The sequence below is a fragment of the Chenopodium album genome, chromosome 15 (assembly GCF_948465745.1).
Source record: "Chenopodium album chromosome 15, dcCheAlbu1.1, whole genome shotgun sequence".
Lineage (NCBI taxonomy): Eukaryota > Viridiplantae > Streptophyta > Magnoliopsida > Caryophyllales > Amaranthaceae > Chenopodium > Chenopodium album.
Window position 1 is genome coordinate 12,540,759 of NC_137848.1, and position 18,455 is coordinate 12,559,213.

At 36.7% G+C, this 18,455-nt stretch overlaps 1 non-coding gene across 1 annotated transcript; it reads left to right on the forward strand.

Moving 5' to 3' along the window:
- Nucleotides 1-14,813: 14,813 nt before the first annotated feature.
- Nucleotides 14,814-14,920, forward strand: LOC145583582 (small nucleolar RNA R71). Its single transcript, XR_014100216.1, has one exon. It is a non-coding gene; the product is annotated as a small nucleolar RNA R71 (small nucleolar RNA).
- The last annotated feature ends 3,535 nt before the right edge of the window (nt 14,921-18,455 follow it).

The window sequence follows — 18,455 nt, forward strand, 5'->3', positions numbered from 1 at the left end:
AGATTTTGTCGATGAACCAATCATTAAAAGGTTCCCCCATGCAAAAGAGGAAGAGAACAAGCAATCGGAGCACAAGCCCAAAGATGAGAAGTGAAAGAACAGTCACAGAAAAGGTGGTATGTCATTTTGCGATCTTAGTTACAGAACACACAAGTTGGATCTATCAGAATTCCCTGAAGCTGTAGATTCCCATAAAGAGGAAGAGCATTGTGAAGTAATTTCTAACAGAAACACTACAGTTTCAGCAAAATAGGCAACCCCCTAGAAATGCTCCACCAAGAGGCTGAAATTGCACCCGAGACCCCAGACGACACCGATTAAGTAAGCAACATAGTGTAAGCAGACTTGGTAGTGAAAATTTCCATCCCTAGAAAATTTCCAATAGACGAAATCATCCATCAGATGAAGGGGGCGATCCAAAGCAAGGATGCGAAGCGTCATAGAAGTATCAAAAAGCCGATGAACAGAGGTCGAATCTCACACGTAATAACGCAGATTAATAATAGACGAGACGTGTTGGAGGTTCCGACACAACAAAAATTTTACGAAATACAACAGCCCCCCCCCCCCCCCCCCCGGGACCGACTCATCCTCAAGTACTCGAACTACAGAACCCGAACCAATATTCCAAGATATTCCCTGATTCAGAGTGGACAGACTTATTAAAAGGCTGCGACAACCCCAAGAAGACCGAGGAATCGCCAGAGTTTGAAAAGAACGAAGGGAAGGATACTTAGCAGTAAGCAGCCTCGAAACCAAAAGCTGAGGGTGTTGGTGAATGCGCCAGCAATACTGAGCGAGAAGTGCTGAGTTAAAGCTTTTTAACTGATGAATACCCAGACCTCCTAACCCTTTATACAAATGAAGAAGAGACTTCAAACACATCGCTAAACCCCGAGACTGGGAATCTGATTTCCACCAAAACCGAGCTAACAACTTGTCGATGCAAGAACAAACCGCGCGGAACCTTAAAAACCGTCAAGATATGATTGAAGGAAGCGACCAATACCGAATTAATGATTACTAATTTAGCAGCAGAAGACAACCCAACAGTCGTAAAATCAGAAAGCCTCTTGACCACTTTGTCAATCAGAAAGCCAAAGTCAGCCATTTTACTACGACTAAACTCAACATGTAACCCCAGATAAAAACCAATATTGGGCTTACGGTGAAGTTTTAGACTACTCGATAGTCTTCTGGAGTGTTCGGGTTGAACGTAACGAATGACTTTTGCAAGTTAATCACCTGTCCCGACAATCCGCAAAACTCAGTTAGGAGAGCCATTAAATTATCACAAATTGAAGAAGAGGCCTGCAAAAGCAACAAGGAGTAGCAACAAGGAGTCGTCCGTGAAGAAAATGAACCCTAGTTTGAAAAGGAGTAGGGGACAGAGATTGCTCTAACATAACTTAATAATAACTCATACACGCATGTTTGTTGTTTCTCTTCCGTCTTCTGATGAGGAGAAATGGGCATTATATTAGGCCAATTAGCCAAAGTGGTATAAAAGTTAGCACCCTTGTGACATATTGGTATAAAAGTTATCACCGACGACAGATTGGTATAAAAGTTAGCAAATTGTGACATATTGGTATAAAAGTTGGTCACCGGCGACATATTGGTATAAAAGTTACCATGTGATGACATATTGGTATAAAAGTTTATTAGTGATTACATTTAACCCTCTTTCTTGTTAGAAGAATAAGCGTATATTGTACAAATGATTATTCTTATTCTTGCTTGTAGCTTAAATCTATTGTTTTTCTTTACCATTTTTTTATTTTTTATTTTTTATTTTTATTTTTGCTTCAAATATTTAATGTAAAGTTTTTAGACACTATTAAAAGCCCAAAAAAAGTTAAAGAATAAAAAAAAAGGGAAAAATAGGAAAATATAGAGAAATATTCTAGATTATGCAGAAGAATTAATCAAGTAAAATTACAAGATCAAACACTTTGATTAAATATTTTCAAGATTATATTGAGCTTTTTTTTTTTTCCCAATATTCAATTTTATATAAATATATTTGCTCCCAACTTCTTAAATATTATAACTTATTACATGCCAATTTACACTTTTGAGACATTAAATTATAAAATTTCTCTTTCCATTCATTTGAGATTTTTTTTGAACTCATATTTTTTTTTTAATTATTTGTTGATTATCTTAGGTGAATGAGCATGGAGGAGAGAAATATTTAGCATAAAATGAGAACTAACAACAAAAGGAGGAAAAAAAAATCATTCGGCAAGAAAAGAAGGGTGAAATGTCACAACTTATTAATTTTTATACCAATTTGTCGCAATTTGTTAACTTTTATACTAATATGTCGCCGGTGACTAACTTTTATACCAATCTGTCACAACTTGCTAGTTTTTATACCAATATGTCGCCGGCGATAACTTTTATACCAATATGTCACAAGGGTGCTAACTTTTATACCAATTTGGCTAATTGGCCCATTACATAATATCTAGTTTTATTATGCATAGCATATGAAAAAGGAAAGTGTCAGAAATGATAAACTTACATCTGAATGTAGTCAATGTACCATGGACACAGTATTGTATTTGATACGATGCACACGTATTTAAAAAGATTTTTTTTTTTTGCATTTTTAGAATTAATTGATACCAAAAATTAAGAGTATTGTCATATTTAATGATACTAAAGGTGATAATATTACATGAAGTATAGGTAGGTCAAGGATGAAAAAAAAAAAGTTACTAAGGGAATCCGAGTGTTTTTCTGTAATTGAATCACTAAGGGTAGTTACTGATTAAGTAGCATTTGTGAGGATAAGTGAGAGTGCTTGTGAGTTTAAGTGTGAATTAAAACATTGAGGTTAAGTGCGAATTGACACTTTGAGTTGGTAAACGAGTATCATTTAATTTGCGTGGTTAAGTGTGAATTGACTGATGGACCGATGGAGAACATAGGCTTTGAGTTGAGCTAAACCTCTGTAAGCTTGGTTATTTTTTTTTTCGTTGTTCAATTGTAGGATGGAGGGGGCAGGGATCATGGTAGGAAATCAAATAAAGACGATAATTTCGCCCGTATTGACCTTTACTAAATTTTATAGCAGAATGTTTAATTTGCAATTAAAATACATACACATAAGGTTCAATAAACTCAATTTACTTCAAACTAAGTTTAATATAAGTTTGTTGAGTATTTAATGCACACATAAATTGATTGTAATCACTTTGTTAAACAACTAGATTAATGGAATTCTAAAGTAGTTGTCCACAATTATCTTATTAGTCATGAAATTTAAATTCTGGCCTTGATTCACCAATAATATACAGATCATAAAAATAAAACAATCAAATTAAAGTAGAGCATGTGACATTAAAATATTAGAAGCTAAGCAACCTAGTATGCCCAGTAATAAAAATAATCCTAATATTTAGTTTGATACTATAGTCAAAGCAATAAATATAATAATCAGAGTAAATAAAACCAAGAAAATTAAATTACCCATTTCGATAAAAGCAATAAATAAATTAAAGAGTTAGCAAATTTGAAGTCATCTCGTGATTTTACCTTCAAAAGTAGAGCCTTCAGTTTTATTTATTTATTTATTTTTTTTTTTCCTCTGTTTTTTAACGCTTCGTATCGAAATACTTGAATGGAATTATAAATAAAACCAAGGTCGAAACTTTTCGTCTAAGTCTTTTGGGTGGGGTTTAAAATTTGGTCGTTGGGTAATCGTCTCCATGAATATCAGAATATTAGTTGGTATTTAAATACTAATAAAAATTTAAAGAATATAGATTTTGAGAAGCAAATCGTGTGGGGTGAATATTTCATCATACACTCAAGTGTACCATGCACATAGTATACATGGTACACCCGGTCAAATTAAAATACAATGGTAATAAAAACGCAGAAAGAACATTGTATACAAATATAAAGTACAAGAGCAAAAAATTCCAAAACAATTCCCTCATTGGTTTAAGGGATTGATTTGTTATTGTTGCGATGAATCTTTTAATCAAATGATGTAATTGACTAATTTGTTGTTGGGATAAAAGGTTTTTTCTAATTTTTCAATTTTTTTTTTCTTTTTGCCTATTATTTTTTGAGGTTGAAGATGATGTTCTTCATGTTATGAAGAATGTTGATTATCATTCCTTGGATCCATATTCATTTTTGAATTGGAATGAAATAGGTTCTTTGAGTCTAAACTATATATATGTTCTTTACTGAGAGAATATTTGCTGTAGCCTTTTCATTGATTGCAAAGCAATAGACACACACACACACACACACACACACACACACACACACACACACACACACACACACACACACACACACACATATATATATAATACAATCGGATAAACTAGGTAAACTAGATAAATACAAGGCTAAATAATATACAAAATTTTATATACATAATTAGATTATTTCCATAATCTAACACACCCTTGCAGTCGAAACGGGAGGACTGCGAATGCTGAGACTGTCCCGAAAATCATCAAATAGAACCTTAGGCAGACATTTTGTGAAAATGTCCACAATCTGGTATTGGGATGGCACATGTAGGACACAAACTTCGCCTCGTTGAACTTTCTCACGAACAAAGTGTATGTCCATCTCAATATGTTTAGTGCGCTGATGTTGAGCTGGATTGCTAGAAACATAAATGGCACTAACATTGTTGCAGCAAACCAATGTTGCTTTCGCAATAGGACAATGAACCTTGAACAACGAATTTCGAACCTAGCAGGATTCAGAAACAATATTTGCAACCCCTGTGTACTCTATTTCGGCACTAGACTTAGACAAATTAGGTTGGAGTTTTGAAAACCAAGAGATCAAATTATCACCAAGGAAGACACAGCACCCTGATGTAGAATGGCGAGTGTCCGAACACCCGCCTCAATCGGCATCCGTGTATGACAGAATAGAAGAAAGAGATGACTTATATAGTTGTTATCAAAAATCCATCGTACCTTGGGATATATCGTAGTATGCGTTTCAACGCATTCATGTGCTCAACATGTGGTAAGTACATAAATAAGCAAACCTACTGAACATCATAAGAAATATCTAGCCAATTGAAAGTTAAGTACTACAAAGCACCACATAAGCGCCGGTAAGGAGTAGGATTATCATACAAAGCACCCGTCTAAGGGCTCAATTTTCCTTTGGAGTCAACAGGAGTAGGCGAAGGCTTGCAATTTGCCTTTCCTGCCTTTTCCAATATTTCTTGTGCATACTTTTTCTAAGACAAAAATAAACCATTTTTATCTCTAGAAATGGCAATAACTGAATAGCTCAATTTACCCAAATCTTTCATTGTAAATTTAGAGCTAAGCTCTGAAATAATACGGCATTGGAGAGATTGCGAAGAAGCTGAAAGCACAATGTCATCAACATAGAGAAGAATGTAAGCAGTATTAGTACCTGACAGGCTTGAGTCGTATCACCTTATCAAAAGTAATTACTTATGTCCTCTAACTAAGTAGATAGGGAAGTAGGGTCGAACCACAAAGAAACAAGTTAATTTATTCCTAATTAATTAAAATAATCTAAATTATTAAGTAACCAATTTATTGTTATGAAAAGAACTAAACTACGGAGATTAAAGTATAGAGAGAAGTCAATTAATAAAATCCTAGGGTATAGGTTCACCAATAAATAATATTTCAGAGTAAAACACAATAATCAAATATCAATGCATCAATTAATCAGATTATAAAGGGCTTTCGCTACGTATTACAATCACAGAATTAATCTACCGGTATTAAATTGCATCTCTCGAATCTTGACTTAATCATTTATAAATTAACCTGCCTATTGAAACTAAGCCTAAACATCAATTCTCATCTTTCGAATATCGAATCAATATTGCATAACTCGTACAATTAAACTAGGCCTAATCTAATTGCATAGCATTAAATCAATCAATAGGAAATTAATCAAGCATTGATAATCAACAATAATAAATTACCCCTTCATATTATTTATGGATCCCCACAATCCTATAAAATAATCTACTCACACATAATTAAATCTAAACTAATCAAAGCAATTAAGCTAAACATGATGAACAAAAGCAAGTAAATTATTGAAATAAAAAGGGAAGAAATTTTTACCAAAGTTAACGGAAATAATGAATTGAATTAAAGCCAAGAGTTGTAGAGAGAGAAACAATAGAGAAGTCTAAGCTTAAAACTAAGTAAGAGAGAATTAAACTAATGGAAAGAGGTAATTGTATCAAAACAACTAAAACGTATTTATACAAAACATAAAAATCCTAACTAGAAACTAAGTAAAAGAACGTCGTCATCCTCTTCTAAAACATGCGCTTGGTCGGGCGCCATCTCGCCCGGCCGGGCCCGCCTTTTTCCTCAATGGGCATCTCTCGCGCCTGGTGGGGCGCGAGACAGGGCGAAGGGATACTTGAACTTCTTCCACCCCGCTCGGCCGGGCACGCCTCAGGGCGAGGGCCTGCCCGATCGGGCGGAACAGTTTGGCACCATTTGGACTTCAATTGGGCTTCAATTCTTAGCCCAATCCGAATTTCCTCTTTAGGGCTTGATAACTCCGTCCAACGCCTCGTTTCCTTCCAAGTTGAGCCCTTAATCACCGGTTTGATGACTCTAACTGGCCTTGGGCTATGAAAAACGGTCAATGTCTTTTAGTGCTCGTAATGGCTCCAAATAACACCGGGAAAATGCTCCAAATCTGCAATTTCCTACAAAACACTACAAAAACTACGAAAACACTAGAAAACACATATTAGTAATAAAAGTGGCTCTAAAGAGCAAAAAATACTCCTAATTATAACCAAGGGACGGGGGCAAATCACTATATAAAATAGACATATCAAACTCCCCCAAGCCAAACCTTTGCTTGTCCCAAAGCAAAGAGCTCATCAATGAACAAATAAAACATACTTCACCCCAAATCGATAAAAAAAAAGCATAACCAATTCAAGGCAAATCCAACAAGTATGCATCAAAACCAACCAATCAAATTCATCCAATCACTCGTCCTCCCTAACAATTGTCAAATAGAGCAAACCACAAGAGCATATAGAATTCAAGACTAGTGTTCACACACTCAACTCTCATTTATGTGGCGGATATAAAATGTATTCGATCGCTCTCCATCCCAACCCCTTTATGTGAACAATGTCCTCCCAACTCACAACACTCGTGTGTTTGAAAGACATGCATTCAACCTAAATAGTCGACTCGAAATATATCAAATCATTCTTTGCATTGATAAGCAACTAATTTCACATTCACACAACTCTATGCACAAAGGTCGGAAGGTCTTCAAAGCTTGTAATGTAAGGCTTAGGGTAAAGGGTAGGATAAATTTGGGAAAATTTGAGAGTAAAGCCATGCTTAAGGGAGCCAAAATCCTAATAAACCAAGGTCAAAAATAAATAATGACCAACCATCTCCAATTATAACTTAACTCCACCAAAAATTCACCAAACATATAATCCAATTCCAATCATATCAAACATTCCCAATACTTACAATTTCACTCATAAAAATATAACAAGGTAGAACTTGAGTGAATAAACAAACTTTGAACTTTTCAACTTGATTTTTCTTATTGAAATTCATTTTTTTTTTCCTTTTGATCAACCTTCACTTAGAACATTTGAACATCAAACATTTTTTCCTTTTTGCTCTTTTTTTTTCTTTTCTTTTCTTTCTTTTTTTTTTCTTTTTGAAGTTTACTTATTTTTTCTCTTGAACTTCTTTTTTTTTCACTATCATGCTTTATTTTTTCAAGAATTTCAACTTTCAAAGTCATCAAAAATAAACCACAAAAAGAACAAAACAACTTCTCAATACCACCCCAAATTGTGCAAATAATAAGCACACTACAAACTCCCCCACCTCACTCACTAATAGCTCCCCTAAGCCAAGCTTGGGACTAGTAACCAAAATAGTGAGGGTTAAAGAACCCCCCGTGGGCCCCCTAAAAGGAATGTCTTGGCCATACCCGTGAAAGGTTGAATAGTCAGTGTAAATGCCATGGGAGGTGGGATCTACATATCCCTAAGGTGGTGGCTGAAACCAATCGGGGTGAATAGCCTCGTCGGGAATGACACCCCGACGAGCATAGTCATCGTACATAGGATACAGGGCTCTACCCTGGTTCCTCTTAATATACCCTAATAGTTGGTCTATGGAACCAACCATCCTCCTAAGCTCCCTGGCCCATAGGACCCTTCAATACGACCTATGGATTGTCCTATACTCTGCATGTCCCAAACGGTCTCGGGATCATGCTTAGGGGGTGGAGGTGCATGATGTGGTATGTGAGGCGGTAATGGTGGTACCATAGGCTCAGGATGTGGCACATGGGGTGGTGGTTGGTGCATGCCCCTGGGCATGGGCAACTAAAACGTCATATGTGTAGGTCTCTTGCCCAGGGGGAAGGCGGTCAACTCGGGGTTAGGAAGGGGAAAGATACGCAATGGGTCCGTTTCTATCCTAACACACCAATGGGGGATTTGTTGACAATCTAGCTCTATCAAATCCAAACTCTGTAGATATCTATTGGTCATAAGAGTATCCTCCCCACAATTAGTGAAACCCTCAACCCTAGCTTCACTAAACTCGGCTTTCTTGACCGTTATCCTAGTGATAAGGCCTCCTCGTTGTATGGGGGTTCTACCCGACCACCACTAGTGGTGGCATGCCTACATATATGGTTTATGATGTATCTACCTATGTTCAACTTCCCATACCCAAATACATAGTGTCTGATGATAGCTAGTTCCTTGGTTTGTGCATTGTGCGGTTCATGCCTAGTTAGAAAACAAGTGCCCGAAATTTTTTGAAAGATTTTAGGGACAGGATGGTGAAAGGGACGGGCACTAGCATGTTGGGCAGTTGGGGTGGGTAAACCCGTTAGAATAGTGTAGATATCTTCCATTTTGTAGTTCTCATGCCAAGCCGTAGGGAGTTGGGGTTCAAGATCAAATAATTTGCAAAATTCAACTTAAGTTAAACTAATGTTTTTATTGTTCAATCGAAAATGCAAATTAGGATCGTTTCTAGATTGTTCAACATTCAAAGAAGACAAGAATTCGCATGTTGATTCACGGTATGTAGGATAGTGCATATTAACAAATTTTCTCATACCAATATCGTTCATCAATCTCCAAACATGATCATATAGTCCTAAAGACTCAAGAGAGGGTAGGTGTAACCACCGAGAAGGAATTATCTCACGTTCGTAGAGTTTTATAAGCCGTTCTCGTTGAGTTTGTGTGGTGTTCCGAATGGTCGGCCATTGTTCGAGTTGCAAATTTGGATCGTACACTTTGCTCGAACTGAACCCCTTCCTCCTTGAGTCCTTGCCCTCTTTGATTCCATTGTTGAATATGGGTTTTTGAAAAATTTGTTCTAAATAGAACAAAAGTGGTATAGAAATGTAGAGGATGAAGAGAGGAGAAGAAATATGTAAAAATTTTTGGATTTGGGTGAGAAATGGAGAGGAGATCTTAGAGAGAAGGTAAAGAAAATTTGAGTTTTAGAGAGAGAAAGTATGGAGGTTAGAGAAAAAATGGAGGAAAGAAAAAACGCATTCATGAATTTGGCCTTCTCGCGCCCGGTCGGGCGCCCCTTCGCCCGATCTGAGTTTAAATTTGAGCTTTGGGCTCGCGCCTGGTCGGGCGAATTTTGCACTCCGTACTCGTCAACTCTCGTGCCCGGTCGGGCGAATTCACTTGATTTTCAAACTTTCTTCTCGCGCCCGATCGGGCGAATTTCTTCTTTTTTGTACTCGCTACAGTACTTAGGAGTCCGATTTTTTTCTTCTTTTTGCTCCAAATTTTACTAAGTCTTTTTCTCCAATCCTGTACAAAAACTCTAAAACACATTAAATTCCCTTATTTCTCCTCTCACATAAAAAGAAAAGAAAGAAACTATTCTAAAAAATCAAGAAAATACGGGTTGCCTCCCGCAAAGCGCTGGTTTATCTAGCTCCTGCACGACCTTCTTACCATATGTTGATCAAGATAGAACAGAATCGATTAGGTGAAGTAATTCAACTACACCAATTGTAGCCCCTTCGTGGTATAACTTGAGTCTTGGACCATTTACCTTGAATTCACCACCATGATCATCGTATAATTCCACATAACCGGATTTATTTTCCCTTTTCACTGTAAAAGGACCCGACCACCTTGACTTCAACTTTCCTGGGAAAATTTTAAGTCTAGAGTGAACAACAAAACTTTGTCACCCTTTTTTAACTCTCTTGGAAGGATCATCTTGTTGTGCCATCTCTTAGTCTTCTCCTTGTAGACGCGTGCACTATCATAGGTAATCAACCTAAAATCATCTAATTGATTAAGTTGTAGGAGCCTCTTTTCTCCCGCCAGCTTAGCATCCAAATTCAGCTCTTTAATATCCCAATATGCCTTGTACTCTAATTCCATCGGGAGGTGACAAGCTATACCATACACAAGTCTATAGAGAGTAGTACCAATTGGGGTCTTAAATGCGGTTCTATACGCCCAAAGGGTGTCATCTAACTTATCACTCCAATCTTTCCTAGATTTTGCTATCGTTTTCTCTAGAATGGCCTTGATCTCACGGTTAGAAACTTTAACTTGGTCACTAGTTTGGGGATGGTACGCTAAACCTCTCCTATGGTATACACCATACTTCTTGAGAAGGGTATCTAACTTCCGCTCATGAAAGTGAGATCCTCCATCACTAATTATCGCTTTAGGTACTCCAAATCTAGGAAAGATGGTTTTCTTGAAAAGCCTATGGACCACCTTGGGATCATTGGTAGGTGTGGCAATGGCTTCAACCCACTTAGATACATAATCAACGTTGACAAGTATATACCGATTTCCCGTGAAGAAGGAAAAGGTCCCATGTAATCAACACCCCAAACATCGAAAATTTCAACTTCCAATATACCAATTTGAGGCATCTCATGCTGCCGCGAGATGTTGCTAGTCCTCTGGCAATAGTCGCAAGCCTGCACAAAAGAGTTAGCATCCTTGAACATGGTAGGCCAGTAGAATCCTAACTCATTGATCTTAGCCACTGTTTTGGTGGGACCATGATGTCCTCCATAAGGTGAGTTATGGCATCTAGTAAGAACACCGTTAACTTCCCATCTGAGAACACACCTGTGAAATAATCCATCTGGACACTCACGAAACAAAAAAGGATCATTCCAAAAATAATGTTTAACATCAGAAAGGAATTATTTTTTCTGTTGGTAGGACAAGTCAGGAGGTAGAATACTGCCCACCAAAGAATTTGCAAAATCGATGTACCAAGGATGTTGCTCAACGACTGCATACAAGTGGTCATTGGGGAAAGAATCATCTATAGGAAGAGAATCCTTACCCTCATCATACCTAATTCGTGACAAGTGGTCTGCCACAACGTTCTCTGCACCTTTCTTGTCCTTTATTTCCACATCAAAGTCTTGGAGCAAGAGAACCCAATGGAGGAGCCTAGACTTTGATTCCGCCTTGGCTATCAGATATTTTAAAGCTGCATGGTCAGTAAAAACAATAACTTTAGAACCAACTAGATATGATCTAAATTTTTCTAAAGCATAAATCACAATAAGAAACTCCTTCTCTGTAGTGGCATAGTTGACTTGGGCTTCATCCAAAGTTTTACTTGCATAGTAAATAGCATGTAAAACTTTGTTCATTCTCTGTCCTAGCATGGCTCCTAATGCAAAATCACTGGCATCACACATGATCTCGAAAGGAAGATCCCAATCGGGAGCACATATGATAGGTGCCGATATTAAAGCCTGCTTGATCCTGTTAAAAGCCTCAAGACACTCATCAGTAAAATTAAATGGGGCATCCTTGAGTAAAAGCTGAGTTAGTGGTTTAGCAATTTTAGAAAAATCTTTGATAAAGCGACGATAAAACCCCGCATGACCTAAGAAACTTCTAACCCCCTCAACATTAACTAGAGGAGGTAATTGCTCAATCATAGAAACTTTAGTTTTATCTACCTGTATACCCTTATCAGATACAATATGACCAAGAACTACTCCCTCAGTCACCATAAAGTGACACTTTTCCCAATTTAAAACTAAATTACATTCTTCACATCTTTTCAAAATTTTAGTGAGATTAGCTAGACATGCATCAAATGAAGAACCATACACACAAAAATCATCCATAAAGACTTCCATGATAGACTCTATGAAATCAGAAAAGATACTCATCATGCAACGTTGAAAGGTAGCAGGGGCATTACACAAATCAAAGGGCATTCTACGATAAGCAAAAGTACCATAAGGGCATGTAAATGTAGTCTTTTCTTGATCTTCAGGGTGAATTGGAATTTGGAAAAATCCCGAATACCCATCAAAATAGCAAAAGAACTTATAATTAGCTAACCTTTCAAGCATTTGATCAATAAAAGGGAGAGGAAGTGATCTTTCTTAGTGGCGATATTAAATCTACAATAATCAATGCACATACGCCACCTTGTAACAGTTCTAGTGGGAATTAATTCATTTTTATCATTTTTTATAACAGTAATCCTACCCTTTTTAGGAAACACCTGAACAGGACTTACCCACTTTGAGTCAGAAATAGGATAGATAATACCTGCATCAAGTAATTTCATAACCTTTTTCTTGACTACTTCTTGCATATTGGGGTTCAACCTCCTCTTGGGTTGAATGCATGGCTTATAGTTGTCCTCTAAGTGTATCCTGTGCATACAAAAATCAGGGCTAATACCCTTGAGATCATTAATACTGTACCCTATTGCCTTATTGTGGGTTCGAAGAACCTCTAGAAGTTGAGAAGTTTTTAGGTCATCTAGTGCAGTACTAATTATCATAGGTTATAGTTCCTGCTCATCAAGAAAAACATATTTTAAATGAGAAAGGAGAGGTTTTAGTTCAGGTTTCTTGTCCTCTGCAGGTTTTGATTCCTGAACTAATTTTACTACCTTCTTGCTCTCTATAGGATCAAGTTCTTCAATAGCAAGAAATTTTTCTATGGCGTCCACCTCTCTACTCCAAATACTCGCATCACTTGTAGTCAATTCACCACAAAGAACTTCCTCCAAGGGAACTCTTGCAAGTACCTGCGGTAAGATTTCTTCCCAAATACCATCCATTATATCAATCACATCAATTAAACAACAATTTTCCTCTAGCATATGTCCTTTCAAAACCTTCCCTAAATTAAAAGTGATATTATCATCTCCAACAGAAAGGGTTAGTTTTCCATTTTTCACATCAATTATGGCTCCTGCAGTGTGGAGGAAAGGCCTACCTAAGATAATGGGAATTTGTGTATCCTCAGCCATGTCTAAGACAACAAAATCTACAAGGATAAAAAATTTACCAACTCTGACAAGGACATCCTCTAAAATACCTAAGGGGTATTTAACAGAACGGTCTGTCATCTGTGAAGTAATGTTAGTAACTTTTAAATCGCCCATATTAAGTTTAGAACATACAGTTGATGGCATAACATTAACACTAGCACCTAAATCACATAATGCTTTATTAATGAAGACATTACCAATATGACAAGGGATAGAAAAACTATAGGATCCTTTAATTTAGGAGGGGATTTATTTTGCAATAAGGCACTACATTCCTCTGTAAAAGCTACAGTTTCTACCTCATTAAAGGCCCTTTTCCTAGTCAAAATATCTTTCATAAATTTAACATATGCAGGAACCTGAGTGATTAAATCAGTAAAAGGAATTGTTACCTGCAATTTTTTCACAACCTTCAAAAACTTACCAAATTGCTTATCAAACTTACTATTCAAATGTCTATTTGGGAATGGAAGTTTGATGATTGGGCCCTACACAGCTCCACCCTTGCCCTGAGATTTACCCTGCAAAGAAACATTAGAAGAATTAGTTTGCTCTTGTAGCCCTGCAGGGTTAATAACATTAGCACTTGGTACAAGGGAATCAGGATTAACAATTGTTGTTGAAACAAGTTCATCATCTTTGGGCATAGGAGGCCCATCATAGTGTGAACCACTCCTTAGAGTAATTGCATTAACATTATCCGTAGGGTGGATTAGTTGCGACGGTAGGGCTCCCTGCTGACGGGTTTGTAGGGTAGATGAAACCTGCGCAATTTGATTATCCATAATTTTATTATGAGCTAGGATCGAATCAATTTGTGCATCCCTACTCTCCATGTGCTTTTGCATATTTGATAGCATCGCTCTAATTTCTAACAAAGCAAGGTCAGGAGATAGAGGGGTTTGTGATTAGGTTTTTGGTCTAAAGTTAGGATGGTAATATTTCTGCTGTGGTGGTGGTTGTTGTGGAGGTGGAAGATTTTGTACATTGGTAATCCGGTAGGAAAGATATGGATGGTTTTGGAGGCCAGGATTATAAGTGTTGGAGTATGGGTTATTTTTCCTATAGGTTTGGAAGGCATTAACTTACTCCACGGAACTCCTACAATCTTGCTCCCTATGTCCTACAATTCCACAATTTTCACAAAAAGCTTTATTAGAATCATTAACAGCAGAAACATTAGCTATAGAAGTGGGAATAGCTATAGAAGTGGGAATAGCTATACTAAGATTATCTAATTTCTGGATAATAAAAGTTAATTGAGCTTGCAAAAAGGATACTGAATCGACATTATGTTTACCTTTGTTTGAAAAGCCTCTAGGATTCTCGTATTGGGAATTATTAATCGCCATCTCTTCGATAACTTGACCTGCATCTTCTACATTTAGATTCATAAACCTACCATTAGCAACAGAATCTAAAGTTGTTCTGGATGAATTTCCAATCCCATTGTAAAAGGCTTGGATTAACTGCCACTGTGCTAAATTATGATGGGGACACTCTCTCTGCAAATCCTTGAATCTTTCCCAAGCCTCATATAAAGTTTCATCTGGCTCTTGGGCAAAGTTTTGAATTGCACTCCTCAATAAAGCTGTCCTTTCTGTAGGGTAATATTTATTATAGAAATTCAAAGCAAGAGTTTCCCAGTCAGTAATACCAAGTGCAGTTCTATTCAATCCATTATACCACAATTTAGCTTTACCAAATAAAGAAAAAGGAAAAAGAATCTCCCCGATTTGGTCTTGCATGACCCCAGTTTGCCTAATGGTATTGCATACTGACAGAAATCTGCAATGTGAAGATTAGGGTCTTCACCCTTAGCTTCACTGAATTGCTTTCATTCGATCATCGTGATAAACTGGGCTTGATCTCTAATTGCACTCCATCAAGAGCTGGAGTAGGAGTAAGATGCGAAAAATCCATCAGGGACGGCTGCGAATAATCGCTAAGCTTGCGAGGTGGAGGAGGTGTGGTGCCGTCATCTCTGATTCTGATTCTAAAGAAACTTCTGAATCGCTAGAATCAGATGGGGGTTCCAAAGGTATATTACCCTCGGAAGTAGATTATACCTGTCTGAAAAGATTCTTCTGTCTATGAAAAGTTCGTTCGATTTCAGGATCGAATGGAATGTAACCTGATCTAAAACCCCTAGGCATAAACACAGAACTAAACCACAAATATGAGGAATTTGTCTCAAAGAACTTACGTTCCCTAAGACGAGAGGAATAATCTAGACTACAAAAACAATCAGAAATAAAAATAAAACCGTCTCCCGGCAACGGCGCTAAATTTTGACAGGCTTAAGTCGTATCACCTTATCAAAAGTAATTACCTAAGTCCTCTAACTAAGTAGATAGGGAAGTGGGGTCGAACCACTAGAAAACAAGTCAATTTATTCCTAATTAATTAAAATAACATAAATTATTAAGTAACCAATTTATTGTTATGAAAAGAACTAAACTACGGAGATTAAAGTATAGTGAGAAATCAATTAATAAAAGCCTAGGGTATAGGTTCACCAATAAATAATATTCCAGGGTAAAACACAATAATCAAATATCAATGCATCAATTAATCAAATTCTAAAGGGGTTTCACCGCGTATTACAATCACAGAATTAATCTATCAATATTAAATCGTATCTCTTAAATCTTGACTTAACCATTTATAAAGTAACCTGCCTATTGAAACTAAGCCTAAACATCACTTCTCATCTTTCGAATCTCGAATCAATATTGCATAACTTATACATACAATTAAACTAGGCCTAATCTAATTGCATAGCATTAAATCAATCAATAGGAAATTAATCAAGCATTGATAATCAACAATAATAAATTACCCCTTCATATTATTTATGGATCCCCACAACCCTAGAAAATAATCTACTCACACATAATTAAATCTAAATTAATCAAAGAAATTAAGCTAAACATGATGAATAAAAGAAAATAAATTACTGAAATAAAAAGGGAAGAAATTGTTACCAAAGTTAACGGAAATAATGAATCGAATTAAAGCCAAGAGTTGTAGAGAGAGAAACAAGAGAGAAGTCTAAGCTTAAAACTAAGTAAGAGAGAAATAAACTAATGGAAAGAGGTAATTGTATAAGAACAACTAAACGTATTTTTACAAAACATAAAAATCCTAATTAGAAACTAGGTAAAAGAATGTCGTCATCTAGTGCTCATAATGGCTCCAAATAACACCGGGAAAATGCTCCAAATATGCAATTTCCTACAAAACACTACCAAAACTACGAAAACACTAGAAAACACATATTAGTAATAAAAGTGGCTCTAAAGAGCCAAAAATCCTAATTATGACCAAGGGACGGGGGTAAATCACTATATAAAATAGACATATCAATACCATGGCGATAATTGAACAATGAGTTATCAGATTTGCTATGAGAAAAGTTTATGTTAGCCACAAAATCTTCAAACCGTTGGTACCAAGCTCTGGGTGCTTGTTTTAGACCATATAGTGACTTCCGTAGCAAGCAAACATGATCAGGTCTAGCAGGATCTTTGAATCCCATGGCTACATGTAAACTGTCTCATTCAAATTACCATGTAAGAAAGCATTTTTGACATCCAATTGAAGAATTGTCCAAGACTTGGATAAAGCAATGCTAAGAACCACTCGAATAGTAGCCGATTTAATAACTGGACTAAAAGTCTCATCACAATCAATCCTTTCCCTTTGAGTTTTACCATCACCAACAAGACGAGCTTTGTGTTTCTCAAAGGAACCATCAAACTCAGTCTTTTGCCAAAAAATCTACAACGACTGAATAATGTTCACATTATGCACGTAGAAAGTAAATACCAAGTTCCATTCTCAGTGAGAGCATCATATTCTTTCGGCATAGCAATTTTCCAATTATGGTCATGAATGGCATGAACCGAGTTCTTTGGAATTGGTGATATGGAGCTAGTAATATGATGTGTTTGGTCTCGGTATTTAGGATTCATCTTGAATATTTCATGTTTACTTTGCGTAGCCATAGAATGTGATGTGGTAGATGTCGGGGGAGGAGAGGAATAGAGAGTAGGATGAGAAAAACGTTGTTGTTGCCTCGGTGGTGATGTGGGAACATGGGGACAGCTCGTGGTGCAGCACATCCTTGCCAAGCAGCGTGGTCCACGGGCTATCTGGGGTTAGAGAGTGCGGTCCGCAGGAGGAGTACGGAACACTGTGGGAAGTATTGGAGTGCATACTAGCATCAGCAGGTGTGTGAGCACCCAAGCCCGCACCAGCATGCTCTGGATCACTAGCGGGTTAGGCAGATGCATAATCCTGTGGTGCTGCTCACACACCAATGCCCGCTGGTAACTTGGCGAGGGTAGAAATAGGTGGCACGAGGCCACGTTGTTGAGCGCTAGTAGAAGCTACACTCATAGGCTGCTGCATGCTGCGGGGAAAGGGTGAGGAATGCGTATGTTGAGCAAGAGAATCAACTTGCAAAGGGCTTGATTCAAGAACTTGATGAATCAAAGGATTGTCTAATGAATGTGATTCCGCACCAAAAAAATTGTAGAAATGAGAAGTAGGAGTATGCACTTTAGGGAAAGGATAAACGGACTCATTAAACCAAACATGCCTAGTAATTATAATTTTTCGACTTGGCATATCAAAACATTTATATGGATATCCAAGAAATACACATGGAGTAAATCAAGCCTGAAGTTTGTGTATTTTAGAAGTTAGAAGAAGAGGATAGCACAAACAACCAAAGACACGAAGATGAGAGTAATCGGGATGTTTTTGATATAGAACTTGAGTCGGAGATTTATAGCCAAGGATCTTTCTAGGTAAGATATTTGCCATTGGTATTTACGATATTCTTTAAAGTATTTACGATAGATTAAACATGTTGTTTACGTATCAATAATACAAATTATGTTCTTTATATTACGAACAATGTTCCTTTATTATTAAGATGAATATTTTAACTAAATATAAAAATTAAAAATATGGTGTAAAAATATGATAAATTTTTTAAAGGATTTTTAAAAGAAATTGATTGAAATAAAATAGTTTGGAAATTGAAAAATAATATTTTGAATTTTGAAAAGGAAAACTTGAATTATTTTTAGTTAAAAATAATTTTATATAAGA